At 38.5% G+C, this 18,354-nt stretch overlaps 1 protein-coding gene and 1 long non-coding RNA gene across 3 annotated transcripts in view; one reads left to right on the top strand and one right to left on the bottom strand.

The window, feature by feature from the left end:
- DGKI (diacylglycerol kinase iota) overlaps positions 1–18,354 on the top strand; it is a 395,126-nt gene that overhangs the window by 353,828 nt on the left and 22,944 nt on the right. The window lies entirely within an intron of this gene.
- The window catches only part of LOC116154081 (uncharacterized), a 68,785-nt gene that overhangs the window by 7,225 nt on the left and 43,206 nt on the right, over positions 1–18,354 (bottom strand). The window lies entirely within an intron of this gene.

Below are 18,354 nucleotides of genomic sequence, written 5' to 3' on the forward strand. Positions count from 1 at the left end.
CATATAATTTTAGAATCAGCTTATGAAAGTTTTATGTTGCAATTTTCATGGAAATTGCATGAATCCATAAACCAGTATAAAGAGAACTGATATTTTAATGATAATGGGTCTTTCTGTCTCAAATCATCTCTCTTTACATTTAATTTTTTAAAGACAAATTGGCCTTTTAAGATGCCTATCAACAGAGCTTTATAATTTTCTTTATGAAGGTTTTGGCCATCTTTTGTAAAATATATTCCTAAGTACTTTACATTTTTAGTGACATTTTGTATTTTTAAAACTGTATTTTCCAAGCTGTCATTGTTGGCATTTTAAGAGGCAGCTGACTTAATATTGTTTAAAGATTCTTATTTCAAAATCTTCAATCAAGATTCTGCTAGTCTCTTACATTCATAAACTTTTATCTGAAGGATCCTTTTGTGAGGAAAGAATTCCACACAGGCAATGTCATCCACAAGTACTGAGAATTCTGTTCCATCCTTTCCAGCCATCATGCTCTGCATGTGTTCTCAATTCTGTCTCTGCTGATTAGAACCTTCAGTTCAGTATCGAGTAGATGTAAAGATAGTCAGCATCACGGACTTGGTCCTGCTCTCCAGTGAATGCCGTCCACAAATCACCAGTCAGCGTGAAGGTCACTGACACGTGGTCGTGGTGCTGGTGGTGTGGTGGTTTTGCAGACCTTTAAAGGATCTTCCCCTTCATCCAGATTTGCCGACTTCAATGAGAACTGACTTGTATTGAATACCTTTTTCTTCATCTTTTGTGATAATGATATGCTTCTTCTCATTTGGCCTTTTATTGTAGTGCATTTCATTAATTGATTTTCTAATGGAAAGCAGTATTATATGCATAAGATGAATTCAAATTGGCTATTACATTTATCTTCCTTATATATTGCTGGGTTCAGCTTACTAATATTCTGTGTAGGATTTTTACATCCATGTTCATGTGATTGGCCTTTTTTTTTTATTGTATAGTGCACATATGGTATTTCTAGCTTCATAAAATGAATTGGAAAGTGTTTCCTCATTTCCTAAGATCTGGAAGACTTTGTATAACACTTGAGTTACCTATTTTCTGAATAGCTTGGAACATCCCATTAATAAAACTGCCTGGGGCTGGCATCTCCTTTGCAGGAATAATTTCAATCATAGATTTGTATTTTTATGTATGTTTAGGGAGACCATATTTTCTGTGTCTTCTTGAATCAGTATTGGTAACTATTTTTAAGGAAGTCATCCATTTTTTAGTTATTTTTCATTTTCTGGCATAAATTTTTAAGGAATATTATCTGTGTGATCTGAGGTTACATACACCTTTCATTTTTAATACCATTAATGCCTGCTTCGTGTGTGTGTGTGTGTGTGTCTCTGTCTCTCTCCACCCTCTCATCAGAGGCCTGGAGCCCTGTTTATCTTCTTGGTTTTTCAAGAAACTGTTTTTTACCTTTATTGGTCTTTTTTTTTTTTTCTGTTTTATGTTTATAATTTCCTTCTTCTAATTATTTGGCTTATTTTTATCCCTCTTCTCTTCTGTTTCTAACGTAGACATTTAAGTACAAACATTACCTGAAGACTTCCTCTTCTCTCCGTAGATCTCCTGGAATTCCATTTAGATGCAGGTTAGACATTTTCATGCTGTCCTGTACCTGTCTTACCCCCCTCTCTACCCTATTTTATCTCTCTTTGTTTCTCTGAAATGCATCCTGGCTAAGTTCTTCAAAGTTGTTGACTTGTTCATTTTTACTGATTTTTACTTATGTTCATTTAAGATTACTCTAGGTGAGCTGCTCATTTTTTTGGACTTTTATGCATGAAAATTCTTTCCCTCCTTCAGAGATGTTCTTCTTTCACCAGAGAAAACTACCAAACTTGAGTAACATAAATTCTCCATTTGTGGGTTTGAGGGGATGGGTGTTGTTTGGTTGGTTAGAATGCATAGGAAACACAGAGACAGTAACTCAGAGTGCATCATATTTAGCTGTTGGCAGAAGACTTCCATAAGAGTTTTGTTTTTGTTTTTAATTTCACACACCTTTGTAGTCTTTATTTCTTATTCCTTGTTGCACTGCTTTAGCTCTTTGGGGACAGAGTTTTCTGTGGGAGTTTATGAGGGCAGGTTCCAGGCTTTCCCTTGTCTCCTGGGCCGCACACAGCCACCAGAGGGGCTCAGGATCCTCAGCGTGCGGTGCAAACCTTTAGGGCGTCTGGTACTTCTGGCACCTTGTCATCTACTAGGGTCACTGAATTTACTTTGTTTAATGGATCTACTTTTTTAACAGTGGCGAGTGTGTGTGTGATGAGTTTTTAAAGACTATTTCATTTTTGCTGTAAGATAAAAATAACAATGTATACTATTATCATACTAATACCCTTATACCCATCACCCAGGCCAATAAATAGAAATCCCTCCACGTGGTGTCTCCACCCTAATTTCATCCCCTCCGGTCCTCTAAAAGTAACCACCACCCTGACTTTTATAGTAATTTGGGTTATCTCATATATTTTATCACTCAAGTGTGCTACTCTAAATACTACAGTTTAATATTGCCCAGTTTTTATAGTATGCTTTTTAAGTCTCTTTTAAATACAAGTTCTCCATTTATCCCTTTCTTTTATTTAAAATTTATTTTTGATGCCTTCAAAGTTTTTATAATCTCTTAAGCCTAAATTCCAATATATCACCTTGTGGTTATATAAAACTTAACAACTTTATCTTCAAGTTATTTTCCTTCTGTTAACATCAACTATAATTAAATTTCATAATTTTAAAAATAACAGTAGTATATAATTTAAAAAAAAAAGAATTTATTTTTCAAACACCCAGGCCATTTGAACTGCAGAATTTCACATAGACTGGATTTGGCTGAGTGTTCACTAAGGGCACAGTTCATGTGTTTCTCTGTCCTCCATATTTTCCACAAATTAACACCTAGATCCAGAGGCTGGATCAAACTCACGTCTGACCTGTTTGGCAAGTCTGTTGGCAAATGATGTCTGGATGTCACTGTTTTGTGGATGTCCAATATCTTGATTTATTAACTGGGGTTGTAAACAGTGATATTCTGATTCTATCATTGAGATTTTCTGAATTCTGTCCTTTTAAGAAGAGAAGATTCTATCATCTCCTCTACTATTTGATCACTCAGCAGTGACACAGTTCCCTGCAAGAAAACAGAATCAATGTTTGAGTCTGTCCTTTTATTTATCTGGTTATCAAGAAAATTAATTGGTTCCTATCACCTTAAAATTGACCAGTTTTTAAAAATAACTATGAATTCATGATTTTAACATATGTTATGGGCTTAGTGCATTGCATTTCTTATTCCCGTTGATGTTTTAAATTGTTCTATCTTTGGCTAAAGGGAGTACTTGCAGGTTGGCTTCTAAGACCTCTAACATTGCCCTAATACTCTCAGAGAGCTTCCTTCATATGGAGGGTGATATTCTTAGATAACTTTCTTGATGTGGCAAGATGTTACAGGCTCATCTTCTGTATTTCTTGCCCTAGACATCATTTCTCTAAAACCTCTTAGATTCTTTTAATGAGAAACAGTATTTCAAGACCAGAATCTGCACACTAGGTACTATGTTGGTGATTGTTTCCAGGTGATCAGAGCTAAGAGTGATACATCCTTAACTAATCTTTTATTTTATCCCACTTAAACAAACATACAATACTCTTAGAATACTACCACACTCAATTATGATTATTGAAAGCTATTAAAACACATTCCCTTGCATTTTTATTGACTTATGACATCTTGATGTTAAGATGATATAGCCACTGCATACTAAGCTTTCTCCCTCTTAACATTAATTTTTAACAAATTATAAAGTCGATAATGCTCATCATCAGTCATTATGCTGAAGTCTCTCTAGTTATTTTGGTTGTTTGTACCACAGTCTCTAGATTTCTTACAAAACTAGTATTTTCTGAGTTCTTTCATGTAATAGCAGTTTATCTGAGCCCTTTATCCTTGAAAACTGTGCTGTATACAGACTCATTGGGGCACATGTTCTTTACTCAGTTTTAAAAATATTCCCTTCTCTTGGCATAAAGCATTGCTATTGAAGTCTGATGCTATTTTCTCCTTATAAAAGTCAACTTTTTTGATCTAAATACCCAAAGAATATTTTATTTTCCTTCAATGTCCACTACTTTTATGAAGATATGCCTTGGCACAGATCAGTTTGCAATAATAATGTTCTCAGGTATAGCTACACTATTTAAATACAGAGTTTAATTTTTTTGAAATTTCAGAAGTGTTCTGAATTGTTTGGTTTTTTGTTTTTTGTTTTTTTTTTTTGCTTTGGTTTTATTCTTCAGGAACTCATTTTGTATGTTTTATCTTTACCTATTGTCAACATCTGCCATTTTCTGACATTCTTTTTATCCCTTTTCCATTTTGATTTTTAAAAGTTTATTTTATCTTCTTTTTGTAAGGCTTTATTGGTTGAATTTATTTGTTCTTGTGTTCTTTCTAGTTTAGTCTTAACTGCAAAATGTTTTTTCCTTTTATTTCTAGTTTTTGTTGAATTATATCACCTGAGTTCTGAGTTACTCTAGTATGTGCTATTTCTTTATATTGTGTATCACTTTACTTATGTCTTTAAGCTCATGAGAAATAGTACACTACTACTTTTTTGTTTCTTGAGTCTTTGTGGGACACTTCAATTGTAGGAGTGCTTTTCTAGTCCTTATTCTGTTTTTTTCCTCATATGAGATTTTACTTTTTTTTTTTTTTTTGCTATTCTATATGTAATTTTTCTGAATTTTAGAAAAACATTTGTGAACTATTCTAATTTCAGAGAGCTCTTTCTTCTGTTGGTAGTGTGTACTGTTTTCTTGTTTGTTTATTTATTTTTTTAATTGCGGTACAGTCAGTTACAATGTGTTGGTTGCAGGTGTACAGCACAATGTCCCAGTAAACGTGGTGGCTTGCTTTCTCAGACTTCCTGGCTTTGATCGCTCTCCTCACCTTTATCCAGACCTCTTTGCTTTATTCCTATTGTCCTGTTCTCTCAGTGTGTATTACATTCAGACATTTACCTTTAGTTTGGGTCTCGCCTTGAAGGCGAGCCCTCGATGGTCAGTTTTAAGTATTCCCAGGGGCTACAATGCTCCAGATACTTTTGCCGTTACTGGGGGCCTTTGCATTCGTGTGCTGTGGAAATAGGAAAAGCTTCTGACAGTTTCTGTAGCTGTTCTCACATCGGCCCTGGGCTGTTCAGTGAGCACCTGCTGGCTGTTTTGAGGCTTCGTGTTCTCAGGTCCATCAGTGGCCCCACTGCTCCCCTGTGCTTTCCTGCACAGACAGTGATAAAACACAGGTCATTTGGCTGTTGGTAGCTTCTCTCCAGCTACTCGTAATTTTGAGGTTTATAAGGATATCTTGTTACTCTGAGTCAATGTTGACCATGTGTTTTTTATTCTACCTAGTTTCTCTGTCTCTCTATATGTGGTGATTTCAGAATATTCAAAGTCTGTTGCAACTATTAGCACCATTTTCCTACATTTCCTGATTTTTTTAATCCAGCATTTTAGCTTAAATTGTTAAGAAAGTTCAGTGTATCTCATTCCCTTTTCATATTCATTTTTATTCAAATTTATACATTTTGAGGATTATATAAAATTTTTATAATTTTCTAAGATACCTCCTGAAATTAAGAAAAAAATTTAAAGAATAATTGATTTTTGAGAAACTAAGGTTGGAAGGATTAATGGATTGGGTCCTTGTGTTTCAGCAAAATTTCAGCTACTTTGAAATTATTTGGCATTGTGTATTCTTACTTGAAACTCTTACTTAAAACTCAAAAAAAGGTATTTTTTAGAACTTAGTAGGTTTCAGGCAGGGTCTTACACTATGTTCTGTTGAGGCTGAGAGGTTAAATAACTTTTATAAGGGTACACCAAACTTATATACTGAACCAACTGTTCTAAATGTTTTTAATATATTTAATCTTCACAACAATCACAGTACTTCTATTATTCCCATTTTACAGATGAGGAGACTAAGGCACAAACCTACTAGATGACTTGTCCAAGGTCACAAGTATTGCTAGTAAGGGTTAGAACTAGGATTCAAACTCGGATACTCTAGACCCAGAGACCATTCTTAGCCACCCCTCTATACAGGCTCTTAATAGCATTGCTAAGTTTTGAGCTAATGTAATAGGAATTGTTGATCCTTCTTGTTGAAAATGTTGATCCTCCTAATTATTGGTTGGGAAATGATCACTAAAAAAATAAGGTTTTTTATTTTTGTTCTCGTATCACTGAGCAGTACCATTTAAAGGTATATTCTCAATCCACTTTTACCTCCATACTTCTGTCATCAAAGAAACAGGGGTCTCAGTTCTTGTCAACAGCCCTCATTCTTTAAAAAGGTAGAATTTTTGTAAGGTAGCTATTTCTTTAAGGAAACATCACACAGGAAGACAGTTATTTCATGCCCAGAATAATCAAGTGGATTAAGAAAGATGTTTTTCCCTTTTATTTTCTATAAGCTATTATAGCAAAATGTGGTAAGTAAACTTGGCCGATGATACAGATGGAGACATCTGCAGATCTTTCACTGCCTTGCTAGGACGAGTTTCCAATATTGGCCATCACGGGATGCCACTTGGCAATAACCTTGGGCTACCTAAAGCAAAGCTGCTAGATTGGGGTTCTTTGTGTGTGTGTGCCCCCAGTTCAGTTTATGACTATGGAATCCCCCACTGGCTTTTTAATTAGATTCAAACGTTTTAGTGATCACTTTTGAGGTTCTTCCTCACGCTGGATTTGCTCGTGTTGCTTCAGCGAATTATTTCTACTCCCTGCTTGTAGGCCGCTCTCCAGATCCCAATTCCCTTATAGTCACACAGCCATACGGTTTATATCCCCCCAACCCCTCTCTGGCAGACCACCTTCACTGTCCTTCATTCAAGTCCCTCCTCTGTGCTCATTAATTCCCATGTTTTGGAACCACTTCTATAGAGTCTAAGGACAAACAATGATGAATTTTTCTGACAACTTAAATGCCCATGATTTCTCCTCCCCTATTCACTTACTGTTTTTCTGAGTGTATTCCAAATTTTACCCCCTATGGGTGGTGCTGCCCTTCTGATTTAATTATACACTCCGTGAATAGAGACGTTGCCCCATTCTGTGCCGTGCCCTGGCACAGAAGTGATTCTCTCTATACAAGTCTCACTGTTGCATTTGCTGCAGTATGTGGTGTTGGCAGACGGAAACTTTCAGTACACATCTGAGTTCCATTGTGGCCTCATTAACATTGTTCCCTGTTGTAGAAGATAGGTTAGTGCTGGTCCTTTTCCAAAGAAATTCAGTCCCTAATGTGCTGCAAAGATGGCCTTTTATGGTGGTCTCACTGGGTGCTCCCCAAAGGCTGTGTGAAAGGAAAGGAACAAAAAGGACAGCGTGCTTTTCCTTGGCTAGTCTTCTTTCACATTTCCTAGGAAAACAGACCATCACTGCGGATTAAAAACAAAATGAAACAGAACAAACAAAACAAACCCCCACCCTGGGCTTTCCAAAATCAGGTTATATTACTTTATTTTTGTCCTGACCCTACTATTCTCTCTCATTCCCCTTTATTAAATCCAACTGTTGACTGTAACTATATAATATCCTTTGATCCTTTTGGTTTCTTTGGGATGCTTTGTTGATGATAATTATCTAGTTATCTTTTGAAGCCTTATTATAGATGTCAGTGTGTGTTGAGAGGGGAGTACTATTTACTAAGATTTACCTACAACTTGGCTTTAGATTGCCTTTGGCCTCCAAGAACATTTAGGTTAACAAATTTAAAAAGCATTGCAAAATGAGAACGTAACAGGAAAAAAGGAAAAAGGAAGGGAGGAAGGCTAACTCCCTGGTTTGCTTTTAAGTGGCTGAGTAGGATGAGGTCATCAAATACGGTTGTGTCTTGGATCTTCTGGCAACAAGTGAAGCTTTCATAGATCTCATTCCTACAACTACATCACTTATACTCCAGGTAAGTGTTTAAAAAGGGAGTGGGAAGTGCTTGACTTGGTTCCCATGTAGTCATTCATGAGAGCAGAAATGAAGAATTGAATTGTGCTTACTTTTTAAGCTATGCTGAGTTTTAAGTTTTTTACTCTGTGAAATGTGATCTGGGTTACACTGATACCCATATAACCAAGGGGCTAGGCAGGTACACTGACCATTACTGTAGCACAGTCCTTATCAAAGGATCATTGTTATTGTGACTCCAACTGTCTGTGTTCTACTTGAATAGAAACGCTAATATCTGATGAAAACTTTTCCCCCAGTGTCCTCCACCTACAGCTCATTTTTTCATTTTATGGCTGTCTCTTGCAAAGGACTGAGTGGGTGCTAGTGCCTGGTTTCCTTGAATCATGGTCTTAGACTAAGCCTTGCTCATCATGAGTACCAGCTGTGAAAGATTAGAATGTGTTGTCACTTTTCTCAACTGGTTCCTAGTAGTCAGTCCTGGATGTTACTTCAACCTGTATGTTCCAGTATCTTGGAAGCATTTTTCCTGTGTGTATTCTTGGTTGCCCAGGCTGCCTATTATAGCTACTTGGACCTGTGCTGTCCTAGACATAACTGTGAAAATAGTCATCAGTCCAGCTCCTCTTTTCTAAAATAAGGAAGTCAAGTAAATGCTTCCTCATTTTGCCAGCCTTCTAGGTCCTTCCTCTTCTTCTGGGTCCATTTTGGATACTCTTAATTTTAGGGTATGGCTTTCTTCTCTTCACGCAACATCCCTTCTTCCAGCCGACACCCCTCCCTGTAACGATGAGTCCTTCGTTACTACTGCATTTCCTCTCCCCAGCACTGCAGCTCAGTCTTCTGCACCTTCCCTACACAGAGCCAGAAAAGTATGGGGTATGGAGACAAGAAAAACTGCGTCGAAGGGAATGTTGGGGAGAGAAGACATCATTTTCTCACCTAATGACATCCAGTACTACTTGACAGTCTGTACAGCCAAATAAGGGGGGCAGTGTGGTACCCTGCCAGGGAGAAGAGGCTCTCGGGTCAGCCTTTCACATGCTGGGCTGACAGCTTGGTTTTATTACACATTAGCTATATGCAGCCTTGAGCCAGATGACCAACTCAGTAAGCCTCAGTTTCTTCATCCTTCAAATGGGGATGATAATATTACTACATAAATACTATGTATCTAGTCCATTTATGGTGATGATTAAATTAGATAATGTAGGGAAAGCATTTAGCTCTATACCTAGCACACTGTTTGCTTGCAAATATTTACAAAAGAAAGGGACAGAGCAGGAGAGTAAAAATGTAACAGAGAGCAAGAGAAATTATCGAGGTCAAATAACCAAAAGGGGAATTTAGCCCAATGTGCAGAGAAAGACTTGTGTCATTCTGGCAGTGGTCACTTGAGCCTTGGTCTGTGGGAAGGACCAAGTACCTCCCTGGCTCTGCTCTTTGCAGGTTGGGTGATCTGGGCAGAGCACTGTCCTAAGGCCTTGGCTTCCTCACTACGCAGGCTGAGCTGGCTGACATCTAAGGCCCCTTCTATTCTCTAGACTCAGTCCTCTGAGCTAGGAAGAATACTGGACACTGAAACACATGAGGAAAAACCAAAAATGTCATCTTCCGTTTTGGAGAGGTGTTTTGGAGACACCTGTGCCCTGCTTTCTATGGCGCTTGTGCATGGATCCCTGCAGCTGAGTGCCAGTCTGCTACTTCTGCTTGTGAGGACAAACAGCACTGTTATTCCCACACCTCACCAAGTACCCACCTTCTGAAACGCTGGAATAGGAACTATGCAAGTGCGTAAATGCTGCAGGCAGCTTTCAGACTGGTAGCTCTCACACTAGTAGCTCTTTTTATCAAGGTAACAAAATACATTACTATTTAATTATGCAGATTCCAACTTCTCTCCTGACAAAGCAGAGCCCCAGGGCTTACTGAAAAAGGTATTTGTAATCAGCTAAAATCTACTCAAGTTTGCTCAGTCTGGTGATGTTTCCAGCCCCTCTTTCACTCTAGGAAAGGCAGTCATTAACTGAGTAGGTTTTACAAACAAGATAGCAAAAAGTCGTTTAAACCACACTGTTTCTGCAGCTGTGTGCTGTTTCTCTGACCAAGTGCCTCTCTGGTCCTCATATCTTCCCCAATGACTCTGCGGGCTTCTCCTCAGTCTCAGAAAGCACGGCCCACCCAAAGACATTCTTCTTCAGGTACTGATTTCCCAGTGATCTTTTCATTTTTTTCTCTTTTCTTTATATTTAAGCTCCTTTTATCTTTGAGGAAGAGGGTGATAGTCACTGTCAAGGTTACATTCTGAAAATGGAGTTGCTGAGTGATTTTCATTGACATTAAAAAAAAAGTCTTTGGCCTCACATTGCTGAGTCTTGGAAGCACCCTCTCTTTACTCGTCCTGACTCATTTCTCCCTGCCCCCATTTCATCCATCTCTCTTTATCAAGTGAAACTGCTTATCACTTTTTCTTCCTTGTGCCGGCCATCTTCTCCATAGAAAACTCTCCTCCCATCTTTCTTGCCAATGCAAATCTTCCCTTTTTGAACAGTTTCTTAACAAATTCCCTAGAAAATCATTCCATACATCACTCTATTTCTTTAGCAAACGTGGAGATGTTTAAGTTACACGTGTTACTTCAGAGGTACTTTCCTTTCTTTAGAGTATATGAATCCCTAAGCATGAAGGTTTAGTTTTCATTTTATTTCTTTTCTCAGCAACAAGAGAGTAAAATCTGCTAATAAATGTTTTTAAGTTCAACTCATATACTGAAGCTTATTCTACTCTGTCTTACCCTTTGCGCAAACCTCACTTACTTTGCAATTCCTGCTTCTCAGGCATGCTGCTGCTTAGTCAACTTAGCATAGCATTGAAGTGAAAGTTAAAGCTTATTTTCTCATTTCGCTGAAATAAAATGCTTAATTTTTCTATGCTTCCAATTAATATCTGCCATATGCTGATATGAGGACGAGTCAAAATTAGTGTTTTATTATAATTTAATTGCAATTACAAATTATCTTGTCTGTCTTTACACTTACAAGGACAGGCTGTAGAAATTCAGTCTTTTTAAAAACTGGTACACTTTTGCTATATGTGCATTCTATTGGTATGTGTCCCTGAAAATGACCTTTGCTCTGTTAAGTCCTTGGCTTTAATTTTGTTCCAGTGAGGAGTGTTTTGGCTAAGCCCATTCTTCTTAGTTACAAAGGTCTTCTAACAGAGTGGTCAGCGTGCTGCTAGGCAGTGATAAGGTACTTAACGGACATCCTGATGACCAGACGACCCATAAACCTGTCGTCTTTGTGAGCCCTAGAGCACATTCCTTTGTATTTGGTTCCTGGCCTTAAACACCATTTCCCATGCAGTCTTGATGTTTGGTTAAAACCAACAGCCATCCATCACTTTCAGGCCATGTCAGATCTGCTTGCTGCTATCACTGAATGAAATACGAGCATGCTTTTCCAACCTAAGTTCCTTTTAGACGTCCTAAAGGACACTGCTAAAATACATCAGATGAATTCAAGGAGACCCATCACAGGAGGAATGCTGGCCTGACATCGAGGGAAGGGATAAAGCTGAATCTCTGATGCTATCTCAGAGATTCTCTGTAAAAGTCATTAGGACCTACAGCCAGCAGCAGCTTCTCTTCTGCTTGGCACCTTGCTCTCATCTGTGAGGCAAACAAGGACCTTATTTACTAGTTCTTCCCCTCTCAGGCTTATACTTTATCATCCAAATGCCAGGAAAGCAAAAATAAACAGTTTGTCAATCTAAATTAAATTCTCTCAACATTCTAAGGATGAAGGACTTCTAGAGAATACTAGAATTTTTTAAAAATCTCTTACATTGCTAAAGCAGTTTACAATGTGCTAAATAAGCATTTTAGTATGTATGAGTTTATTCAGATGTTAAGAAGGAGAAAGTATTGTGTAGTATAATTTTTTGGGGTTCATGAATTTAGTTGTAATCAGATTAAAATCCTTTATAAATAGGAAAAATCCTTGTAGATGAAAGCTTTTTATTTAACAAAAATAATTGATAGGATTCTATAATATTGATGCTAAAAATAAATTTATCTTTTTCTAGTTTTATGGGAATAACTAGATATTACTTTAGAAGATGGTACTCCATAAAAAAGTGTGTTGACCCACTTCATCCAAAAATGGTAATATTAATCTGTCATCACTAGAGAACACATCAATTTTGAGTTGTATAGACTGTCAAGAAGATATTTTTAAGAACCTCTCTGGTGCCTCAGTGACTTAAGTTAGCACATATTTTCACAGTTGGCAGAAAGTAACATATTGTGACTGTGGAAGAGTGTGAACCCAACTGGCCCCTTAATCTATGAATTTGTCTTCTCTAACCTAATGCCCAAAGCAACTTAATTAACCTAGGAAATTTGTTTTAGCACTGATCCAAGTCTTACTAATGATGTTCTAGGAGGTGACATGCGTTATTCCTTAGTATAAGGCTCTGATTTGACCCATAATATAGACATTTCTGGTTTACTGAGATACTTACAATGGTATCTCACTGCATCTGATAAGTATCAATTATACACCCAAAAAAGAGATGAAAATATTTTCAACTCCAAAACTGACTGCCAGGTGTAGCAGCGGCCAGTAAAGCGAGCTTGCTTCCATTACTTAAATAATGTCATCCTGGACCCAGAGTTTGAGGAATACTGAAAGGATAGCCAGCTGAATCACCAGAAGAATCAAACAAGTATTTAGTAAACATTTCACTTATTTTCTGTACTATAGAGCTTTCATTAAAAGGCTGCTTATGGATAAAACAAAGAGGAAAAAAAACTAAAAACAAAGTCCCTGTGCTTGTGACTTAACTGCAGAGATGGGACTGAAATATGTAAAACAACCAGAGATCAACTTCACAACAAGAGATAAACAAATGGGATGTTTGGGAGCGACATCTGGTTCCTGCACTGTTTATAGTTAATTCCAGTGGTGTATAAGGGAAATGGAACCGACTGCTTTTGAAGGGAGCACGTCCTGGTCCTTTGGCAGCAAGGTGCAGGTTTTCTGCCAGGAGGGAACACTGGATGGGGGCTGTTTGTTTTTTCTCCAAACAGGAAACCTCTTCCATGTTAACAGTAGCTTCAAAAAGATTGCTGCAGCAGATGGAAAGAACCATATACATTCACGCATTCAATTAGCAGGGACTAATTGAATTTGAGGATTAACTCTGTCATTAGAGAGAAACACAACCTATTTATGTCTTCCATCCTTGGCTGCACGCTCTAGGAGGGATCTGGCACAGGTGGTATTTGAGTATTAGACCACTGTAGCTCATAATGGCGTTTAGATGCCACTGATGAGATATGTGAGGTGTGTGCTCTGTGCCCTCCACTCCATATTTCAGCAGTGCAGGAGGTGCTGGGAAGCAGAGTGTGGGGAACACAGGACTAGAGCTCAGTGTTTGCCTAACTGGAAAAGAAAAGGAGGAGAGGACAGTCTCTTCTCACATCTGATGATTAAAGAGAGCTCACCTTATAGAGAATTCCTAATTCAAGTCAACGAGCATCTGTTTGTTGTCTGCATAGGCTTCTACTAGCCTTTCCTCTTCCTGTTCCAAAAAGCTGGTCCTTCAAGCTAAGCAGTTCTCAGCCTTTTTATTTATCTGCTGAGACTCATGATATAAAGCCAATGACACTGTATGCAAAATACACTCCTACAGGTGACACAGGTAACAAGAGGCTGCTGTTCATGGTCATTTTCCAACACCAACTGAAAGTCAGCACCAACCCACTGACTCCAAGCCACTATGTGTTTTAAGCCATTATGTTTCAGAACTGTTTGCTGTGCAGTAATAGGGAACTGATACAGATTCGTGTGTCATTATAAGAATAATCTTGAAAATTTGTTCTAATATATTATTAAGAATCCTGTCTTTTAGCTATTATTAGCAAGAACTTGGCACATATCTTATTATTGTCAAAACTTCCTTTAGGCCTAGATTAAAATGCAGAGGTCTTTAAAGATAACTAATTCCTCCTTTCTCTCACCTCATTTTGAGTTTGTTCAGGATGACTATGTAAAATAATATTAATTAGAGTCATTTTTATGAGCTGTTTTCTCCTTTATGCCTAGTTAGCATAAGTCACAGTTACCCATACATTAAATGTGTGTTAGATTACCTTTGCTATGTTTGACGATTATATTAAATTCCATTTTGGGGAGCTAAGCCTTCAGAGTTCGTTGCTCATGAGCCATGGCTGACTGCTCACAAAGCAGAAAAATTGGACAGAATGTTTCTGATACGGAAAATACAGTAAAAGCTATGCAGAAAAACATATCTCAGAGAAGTAAACGCTCAGGCAGCTGACAGTGCAGACTATCTGGTGGCTAAGCAAGAAGTAATAAAGAAAAAGTATGAAGACACCAGTCACGATCAGGGGACTTGTGAACATAACATTCGCCATGCAGGTGCCTGCTATTGAGTGTCTTCCTTGGCATAAAGAGAGTTGGAGCCAAAAGCCATATATTGACTTGACTTCATTTTCAATGTGATGCATTTATGAAACTTTAATTTGGGGTTGTTTTAATTTTTGCCCACCTTGTTCCAAGTAAAAGAACTAGCATGGTGGAAGGAATCCTGTCCTAGGGGTGAGAAACAATAAAAGAAAATATAAAAGAAATAATCAAAATAAAAGAGCCAAGAGTCCTTCTGTCTCAGATGGACTGCTAACTATCTCTGTGACCTTGGAAAAGTCAGTTTACTTCCCAAGCCCCATTTTCCTCATCTATGAAATGAGAGGGTTAGACTAAGGCCAGACAGAGTTCTGCAATGTAGAATATGACTTTTAAAGCATTAGCTCTATTTTGTGACTCTTGCCTGCAGATGTCAATACTTAGGAATAAAATGTAAGCAGAACTTGGCAAAGCCAGATGTGTATTTATGATTCTCAGTGAATCATCTGATTCCCCCACCCCCTGGGCCTCAAGGCATTCTTTGTCCACCAGTTTTTGTATTTACTTTTAATTTTTCCCTTCCACAACTAAGAAAAAAAAAGATTTCGATGACTGCTATCATTAGCAAGTGACAAACAGTTCAGCAACAGAATACTCATTTAAAAACTGAAAAATAACTGAACATGAAATATTAAAAATTTTAAATGGAATCAGTGCTCATAGTTGTGACTATATACACTATAGTTACTAGTTGATTTATTGAGATTTACAAACAAATATGTGGCTTTGCCAAGTTCTGTATACTTTCTATTCATAATCTATTCATAAACATTTTTGTCTGCAAAGCAAATTTTACAACTTTAAACTATCCTTTTAGAAGCAGTCATATGCCAAATTCTAGGGCTGTCATTGGCCTTAGTCTAACCTTCTCATTTCAGAGAGAAAATGTGATGCATTTCTGTGTAATTGTTAAAAACATCAGTATTCCACGGTGTTCTACACAGAAGACCACAGTGATCAGATTCGCTGTCTCTTGAGCTTACCTGTAAGGCAGAGCCTCTCCTAAACGAGAGAACTGAAGCTTGGTTAAACTATCTTGCCCAAGGTTACTGCCAATAATGGTGCTCACAAGAGCTAAACCAGGCAGTCCGACTCTAAGCTCAATTACAACATATCTGTTCCTGACCTGGACTTCTTGCCAAAACATCAGCTCCCGGAGAGGGTGGGGCACTCTGCGCAGCCGCAGCCCCACAGCCTCCAACGGGGCAGGCCCAGCAGCAGCAGGTGGGCCAGCGGTTGCCTCACAGACTGCTTTCCCCCAGTCCTGATTCCAGGTGGTAGGCGTCATTTTTCCCTTCTGTGCGTGGATGTCCAAGGATGTCTGGGCTCTCGGGAGTGGAGGCCTAAGGAAGAGAGGCCGTGAGAAGGAAGACAGTGATCCCTTCCTCATAGCCCTGACTCTCCCATCCCAGCTTTCCATCTCAGGATGTTTACTGTTCAGCAGTTTACTGGAAGGCATAGCACTGAAGGAAGAACAAACAATTTCTTGTGAACTAATGGTTCATATTCTAAACTCTAAAAATGACAAACTTTTCAGTTCTCTACCCCCTTGCTTTCCTGTCTGACTGTGTAAGTGTATGTGATTTAGTTGTCCAGGAAACTTAGGATTCACCTCAGTAACCCTTGTGTCCCAGTGACCACTGGACTTCCCTTGCTTTTTTGAATTTGGGAGCATTGTTTACTCAGTATGAAGGAGTTCTGGAAAAGGCAAGAAGGGAAGCTCAGAGCTGAAGAAATAAAGAATAACACTGTAATCGTAACAACTCGTTGTTTCTAAGCTTGCTCTTTCAGAAGGCTACTATCTGAAGGTGAATACTAATGGATTCATGCTCTGTTTACGCAGAGGAAATCTTGAGCAGCAGTGCTCACAGGGAAGGGCATTAATCAGGAGAGAGAAGGAGGCCTTGTACCTAATAATGTTTGCATAATAGCTACCCTTGAGTGTATTGCTTGACTTAAAAATATTCATGTTTTCCATCTCTAGTACAATTGGAAATTATTTGTGGTTATGATTCTTTTATATGGTCTTCTTCCTGTTCATGGGGACTTTAAATTAGGAGGCTGTAGGAAACCAAAAGACGTAAATAAAAATGGTTGTGAATGAGCCTGAGGCAGCCATGGGAAGCCGCTATAATGTGGGCAATCTGGAGAAAATGAGCAGAGAGCAGGCCATCGCTCTGTTCGTGGGAGGGGAGGGGCAGAATCAAACTGGCATGCTTAAGGACATTTACACGACCCGCTGATATACTTTTAACTCCCCCATAGCTTCTCATTATCCACAGGATAAAACTCAAGAACAGTGCCTTTTCTTGACATAGAGATGCTCGCTGGCGTGATCCCTGTGGAACTCCTCAGTAATGGCCTGAGGTGATGCAGCCTCACATGTGATCATGAAGAACTCTTCCCAGGGCTCCTCAGACAGCATGATTTAACTTCCAAGTCTTTGTTCATCTCCCTTCATCCTGTAAGGGTTTTCCAAATCTTCTTTGCTAATTAAATCCATTTTTTGTGGAAGAGTTAGCTTAAACTTCACCTCCAACAATCCTTCTTTGAATTCCACAGCTATAAGGTTTACCCCAGCCTCTCATTCATTCATTCATTTTTACTACCTTCTCAATAGCCTTTGTCCTGGGGAATTTTTTCAATGTCTTGATGTATTGCTTACATGCATCAGATTTTTTCACACAGGTGTTCTAAATTAATGAATTCTTTTTTATCTTGCTCCTTTATTCTCTATTCTTTTTCTTTTGAATTTCTGGGAAATGTTTCAATATGATCTTAAAAACATAGGTTCTACACTGCTGTGAATTTCTGTGTGTGAGTTTCAAGGCTCTTGGTTAGCTGCCTTCTTTCTTTCCTTAGATGGATGTTCTACCACAGTCAAAAGGACATCCAGTAGTATAAAAGCCCAAACTGATTTGTTCTCCCAGATCTGCAATTGCTAATACTCTACCCTGCCTCTCCCTCCCTGTCCTCTGATGTAGAGTTGTCACTTCGGGGTTAAGCTCCAACCATCCCCCGTGCCTCTCCTCTGATGGGTACTGTATGAACAGAGAGATGTCTGCTTGACTTCACACACCAATTTACCCTCATTGCCAGGCTCTTTCTCCACCATCTTGGGCACCCCTGATTGTTTTCATGTTCTCATGTGCAGTCACAAAAGTACTCTATAAACTATCCCTTCTGTTAATGTAACATATCTATTTATGAAAAAAGCACTTTTGGGGGTTCATTTTTACTACAGAGAAGTGAGCAGGGCTGCTGTTAATCTTATTCTACAAATAAGAAAAGTTGTTCAAAAAGTTTGAATGACTTTTTATGTGTCTAGAGATAGGAATTAGATTCCAGTGCCTTTTTCACAACACTGTAAGTTTGATAACTTTTCAGAAAAACTATTTTATTCCGTTTTCTATAGGCCTCACAGAGCCTCGTATATAGCTCTACACGGCAAGCTCACAGAGGGCACTGGACAGAGGCTTGGACTGGCCACGGGACCTGCATTATGGTGCTGACTGGGCCACTGTTGGCTCTGTGCCCCAAGACGGTCACTTTCCTCTGAACCCCAGTGTCCCGTCTATAATAGGAAGAGTGAGACACATTTCATGGGTTCTTCTGACATAAGGTTTTATTAATTCCCTTTCTGTTATTTTTAGCTCCATTGCCTTCTCCTTTTCTCTGTTTTCTTTTCAATCAGTTCAAAATCTCATTGTTGTGCACTGACAATGTACAAAGAGCACTGTGCTGGGAGCCAAAGGGAGACAGAAAGAGTGTGCCACTGACAGCTTCTTATGGAAAAGAAATGTTCTTCCCTCTCTTTCCTGTCTTTTCTCTACACCTCCTGCATTCTCCTTCTTCCCAT

Source organism: Camelus dromedarius, chromosome 7 (genome assembly GCF_036321535.1).
Source record: "Camelus dromedarius isolate mCamDro1 chromosome 7, mCamDro1.pat, whole genome shotgun sequence".
In the NCBI taxonomy this organism is placed as follows: Eukaryota; Metazoa; Chordata; class Mammalia; order Artiodactyla; family Camelidae; genus Camelus; species Camelus dromedarius.